Source organism: Fukomys damarensis, unplaced genomic scaffold (assembly GCF_012274545.1).
Source record: "Fukomys damarensis isolate Sample0158 unplaced genomic scaffold, DMR_v1.0_HiC HiC_scaffold_6, whole genome shotgun sequence".
Taxonomy (NCBI): Eukaryota; Metazoa; Chordata; class Mammalia; order Rodentia; family Bathyergidae; genus Fukomys; species Fukomys damarensis.
In genome coordinates this window covers 10,074,020-10,079,812 of record NW_022900918.1, presented here as the reverse complement: position 1 = coordinate 10,079,812, position 5,793 = coordinate 10,074,020, and the positions used below count along the sequence as shown (strand labels likewise).

The following is a 5,793-nucleotide window of genomic DNA, read 5'->3' as shown; positions in this document are numbered from 1 at the left end:
CCCGCCTCTATTTCACCCAACTCTGGGGGGGCGGGACCCGCCCGCCTGAGCGACGGCGCCGTCACCAATACGAAGGCTCCGAGGCACGCAGCCCCGAAACGGCCAGCCTATGACAAGAGAGAAATTCACCCAGGGCTCCTCCCCCGGCAGTGCCGACCGCACCCCTCGGGCCACGAGCTTCGCGCGCAGGGCGGCAGCTCAGTTTGTACACAAGTTCTCTGACAGATCGGGCTGACGGAGCCGGGGGCGGAGGGAAGGAGAGCAGCGGATGGAATCTAGGAAGAGGGGGAACGAGGGTGGAGACGCGGAGGGAGATCTCTTCGGAGTGTTCCCTGCCAGGATTAGGAAGAAAAAGAGTATTGCACGTCTTAGGTGTTGTGCAAGGACTCTGAAACTCAGAAGCTGAAACCCATAAGGCAGCTAACTAGGTGGGGGCTCTAAGGCTTTTAGCGGCTGGTTTAATGAGCGTGTATTTTTAAATATACCAAATGTACTTTTCTTCAGCTGAAAACTAGGGGCAGTGTGATAAACAAAATTAAAACAGCTCTTGTCTGTATCTTCAGCAGTGAACGTATCCATGTAGCAAAGCAAACTCGGTGTGCCTTGGATAAAAGGTTTGGTGGCATTTTTCTAAATCCTCGCATACAAGCCCGGCCCCCACCCCACCCCTTCAGTATTTCAACAACTACAAGTTTTCACACTCGATCCACTTCTCATGGGGGGGGGAATCTTGAAGTTTTTAATATTTAAACCGTGTCGATTCCAGCCAAAGCATGGAATCTAATTTAAGCACTAACAACTAGCACAAATGTGTATTTAAATAGACATTACATCTTTGACTTATTTTTTGCTAGCACTGTATGTTCGAGAAAATAGTTTAATTTACAGAAGAGAACAGCACGTTTACCTAATACCGTGACACCTTTTCCTACGAAAAGACAACCAAGGAAGCCAGCAAACACTAGACACGCAGCACCTTTGAAAATTAGGAATCCAAATTTGTAGGAAAGTAACAGGTAAGTATATTACTGTCCGTTTACTATGTTGTTACAATGGGAGGGTGAATTTTTTGCCAGCGATCACCAAAGGAAATCACTTTCCTTAATCCTTAATGTTCTTGTACGTGATTTTATCTGGCTTATTGGGAAGCCAGAACAATAAACTGTAATAAAAATGCCTGTAATATTATTACATAGGTACATATGTTGACAGCATACTATACCATTAGACATTGTAGGGCAGCTTCCTCCCTACTTCACAATGAAACAGCTTTTTAAAAGTTTTTCACAAAAAAGTTCCTTTCAAAGAGTACATCTGCCAAAGGTGTAGACAGGTCTCATGTGCCATGTGTGGATGAGTTAATATGCATATAAAATATTAGATGTGTTTATTTTAGAAAAGGTAAAATCACTTTGTAAACTAGATTTTTTTTTCTCCTTTTCCTTCCCTTCCTGTTCGTACATGATTCATTTTTATAGCTATGATCGCTGCTCTCAGAGAATGGCTGATGACTACTTTCATGTAACCAAAGTATTTATTTCGTAAGTATTTTTGCAAATTTTTTTCTAAGTAAACACTCTCATGCTGTCCATTTTCGTCTTTAAAAAGCAAGCCTAGTTTTCTCTAATATTAAATCCAACCATGTAATTAAACAGCTTAAAAACAGGTTCTAGAATTGGTATGAAGTTTAATATTGCTTTTTCAAAAATTGAACTCTCATATCATTAAAAAGACTTTTAATTCTGATAAGATCACTTGATCGTGAAACATAGAGACTCTTAATAGAATTTTTGTTGTTTCAACTTTAACCTAAACTTCAGCACAACTTGGTGCCTATCTGTATTTTAATTTGCTTTTAAGTTAGTTTGCTTTTAAATAGCTATTTTGGCCTTTCCTCTGTCTTTCTTTGCACCTCAGCTTCAGTTGCCTGTATTTCCACCCAAATTTTTATTGCAATGAGATCCATTTCTTTCCCTGGAAATGCTTCTAAATTTCGCACCAATTTTTGACATGCTTTCATTTACAAAAGATGTGCATTGTAAAAACAAAACAAAACAAAAAAACCCACATGACTATTTGGTAAGCTTTTAATGACATATTTGTATAGACTTGTTAATTGCTTTCACATTTCCATTTTTCCAAAGTGAATATAGATATGAACCTGGCTGCGGTTGGGCCTTCACAGCTAATGCATTTACAATTTTTAAAAATCTAAATATGTTCTCTTTTTTTTTACTCCAATACAGCAGATTTATTTAAATTTCATTTTCTGGCATAAAGACTCATGAAATAGGGCCGCCCCTTTTAAGCAACAGTTTCGCTGAAATACTCAGCTCTGCAATCTCACAGAAAATAACTAGTTTAGTCCAGTACAATTGCATGGAAATTGGAAAGTAATCCTTTTCTGAGATGTTCGCCATGCGGTTCTGGACATATGAAGATCACGTTCAACCAAGATCTGTTGCTCCTCACCCGAATGTTATAACTACAAACCTGCTTCATCGAGTTAGCAAAAGGGGTTAAAACTTGATAAATATTTTTCAAGTGTTCCAGGTTCTGTGTTGGCATGAAGCCAGACAGTGTGAATGGACAGATCCTCAATTACTTTGAACTTTCTAGCTCTTTGCATTCCTTCCTGCTTAGTAGTGCTGTACCATTAGGGAAGGTAGGAGAAAACAAAAAACAAATGTCAGGTTTCAGAAATCAATTAGTGGCCTGGCAGTGGTGTGTGAACTGAGCTGAGCCAAAACAGGGGATTCTGTGGGGAATAAAAATGTCGAGTAGTCAAGTTAGGTAGGAGGCTAAGCAAGCGTAGAAGCAGTGTGCATGCTTAAGTCCTTAGTCACTGGCGACACAGATTTAGTCTTAGAATAAACCCTAAGTGTCACTATCTTTACGGGAATAAATACGCCTGAATGTGTGGGGGCTGAACCGGCATTCAGCCAGGGGGTGGGGGTTGAAGGAGGCAGTGGAAAAAATAGATAAATAGCTTCTGAATGATGAGATGCGGCAAGTATGAGGCAATCACTAGGGCAATGTTCACTCAAGGCTCGGCAAAAGCAACATCGATAGTCACTTGTCAAAAACATCAGGAAGAGCCTGTGAGAAGGAGATCAGGGGTAACATAGCAACTAAATCTCACTCACTTTGACTGGGACAACATCCACACCATGTTTCAATTCCCGACAATAAGAATCAAACTCCCAGGTGACCCTGGGCCAGGAAAAGCCCAAGACTGAGGAGAAATAACTTTTGATGAGGGAGCATACTCTTCTCTGGGGTAAGATGACTTAATTAAAAGTAACTTTTATATTCACTGAGTGTCCAACCTCAGCTAAAATCTGATTCAGTGGGAACAAGATAATTATTGTCTTCTGCAACATTTCACATCTTTAATCCTTTTTTATTTTTCATTAATAAACTATTTGAAGCCACGTATGAAAAAAAAAGTCATTGAGAAAAATCACACAATAGAAGCTTCTATTGAGATTAGTCAGAATTTGAAGCATTTTGATTCAAAAGATTAAGAGATGGGAGAAAATATGCGCTGTTCACTCCTTGTGATGAAAAATATGTAATTAAATATGCAATTGAAATACTTAATTTTACTATATCTCATTTTTTGAATAAACAAAAGATGTCTTAATAAGAAACCAACTCAATTTCTATTTTTGTACTGTCTACTCCTAAATAAATTTTATGTATAATTTTGGATTTAAATGTGTTCTTCATGAACTATTTCATAAAGCTTCCATTATGCACTTATTTCTAAATGCACTGTAATTTATCTAGTCTAATCTTAAAATAATGTACCCCTTAAAAAGTAGAGTTTTACCTTTTGGGAAGACAGAGATTGCTTTTTTCACTTTGTTAAATAAAACGCAGACAAAAATGACATCAATACAAATGCCTTGAATTGACTTGCAGGCCAGTCGTGCAGCAGTTTAAACTGAGCAGTATTTGAACTCTGACTCTGAGCATGATAGGAAAGGTCAAGAGAAAAACCCAGACCGGAAGCTCTCAGAACAGTGGGACAGGCCATCAGCCGCATCACAATGCGCGGTGCTTGAGCCAATCACTGTAGGCTCTCTGACGGAAGCGAGGGCTCCTCCAGGCTGTGGGGCCCAAGCTGCGAACACCCAGGGAACTGTGCAGGGATCCGGGAAACAGCCTGCTAGGCCCTGATTCATACATGAAATGCGTAAAAATAGTGCTAGTACCCATATCGGTTCTTCGTGTCTTGACTCCGTACACTGCTGTTGGTTACATAAACTTACAGAGCTTTTAGGGAAGACAATTTGATAATAAGTATGAAGAAAGGAGATATAAGATAGATAGATAGATAGATCCTTGAAAAAGGTGAGCCGGGTGTGGTGGTGGACACCTGTAATCCAAACACTTGGGAGGCTGAGGCAGGAAGATCACCTCGAGTTCAAATCCGGCCTAGGCTCCAGAGTGAGTTCAAGAACATCCTGAATTACATAACTATCCAGACCCTATCTCAAAATAACCCAAACCAAACCACAGTAAATTGAAAGAAAGTAAAATGATTCTCCTTCTAGGAAACATAAATGTATATTTATATATACAGTTGAAAATAACCTATGTGTTCAGCAATAGGGGAGCAGTTGAACACCTACATACAATAGCCACTATTCTGCTGCCAACAGTTATCTACGAAATACTTGGTGACATCGAAGGAATACTTGTGATGCATGAAGCCAGTGACACAGGGTTTATAAAGATGCGCCCTCAAAAATGAAAATAATACTCAAAACAAGAATATTTTGGTGGCTATCACTTGATGGGCAAATCAGGAGTAGTTTTTCATTTCTTTATACTCTTCAGGCTGGGGATTTAGCTCAGCGGTTTGGTGGCCTGCCTTGCAAGCACAAGGACCCGAGTTCAATCCCTGGTACCAAAAAAAAAAAGAATATACTTCAGTATTATTAAATCTTCTAAAATTGCTATGTAATTCCATTTGTAATCACAATATATATGTATATATCTATATCAAATATATCTACATCTATATTTATATCTGTATCTATTCTGCTCACTGTACTGTGGGTTGGATCCAGGGCCATAGTACTAAGCTATATTGTTGCCTTTTATTTTTTTATTCTGAGACAGGGTCTTGCTAAATTGCCCCAGGCTGGGCTGGAACTTGTGATCCTCTTATCTCAGCCTCCAGAGTGCTGGGATTACAAGCATGTGCCACCACGCTCAGTGCCAGAATAAATATTTTGAATAAAAGCATAAATATTACCTTTTTACTGATAAGAGTTAATTAGAACTGTCAGTGATGATCGAATGATTTCCCATTCAAAACCAGCAAGGGTAGCTACAACTCTCCAACACCTTCTGCTGGAAAAATATATAAACTTAACGGAGCAGCTAGATTTCCAAGATTCACTACAGAAAAAAAGAAGCTGAAGAGAGGTTACAAAGGGTGGGGTTGCAATTAGAAAGGGATAACCTAGGGAATGTTTTGGATTCATTTTGTGCGTGGTCAGCAAGAATTTATGTACAATGATTTTTATTCACTCAATTTCTTTGGGTTTCTTGTTCTATTTGGTCGCTTTCCTTTCTTGGGTTAAACAGTGTTTTGATAAAATGCATAGATGCAGCCAGGCGTGGTGGTACACACCTATAATCCCAGCACTCAGGGATTTGAGGCAGGAGGATCTCTGTGAGTTCGAGACCAGCATGGGCTACACAGTGAGTTCCAGGTGAGTCTCAACTACATAGTGAGGCCCTGTCTCAAAAAAACCAAAAAAAAAAAAAAAAAAA

General features: G+C 39.4%; 1 protein-coding gene and 1 long non-coding RNA gene across 3 annotated transcripts in view; one reads left to right on the top strand and one right to left on the bottom strand.

Annotated features, from left to right (window-relative positions):
- The window catches only part of Klf5 (Kruppel like factor 5), a 21,043-nt gene extending 17,015 nt beyond the window's left edge, over positions 1–4,028 (bottom strand). The window contains exon 1 of the mRNA XM_010622340.2: positions 3,836–4,028. The gene's annotated coding sequence lies outside the window, so the exon portion shown is untranslated. The remainder of the gene's footprint in view (positions 1–3,835) is intronic.
- The window catches only part of LOC104861023, an 18,196-nt gene continuing 12,434 nt past the window's right edge, over positions 32–5,793 (top strand). For both annotated transcript variants that reach the window (XR_004516096.1, XR_004516097.1), the window contains exons 1-4: positions 32–428; positions 564–614; positions 855–1,016; positions 1,479–1,541. This is a non-coding gene — a long non-coding RNA (uncharacterized LOC104861023). The remainder of the gene's footprint in view (positions 429–563; positions 615–854; positions 1,017–1,478; positions 1,542–5,793) is intronic.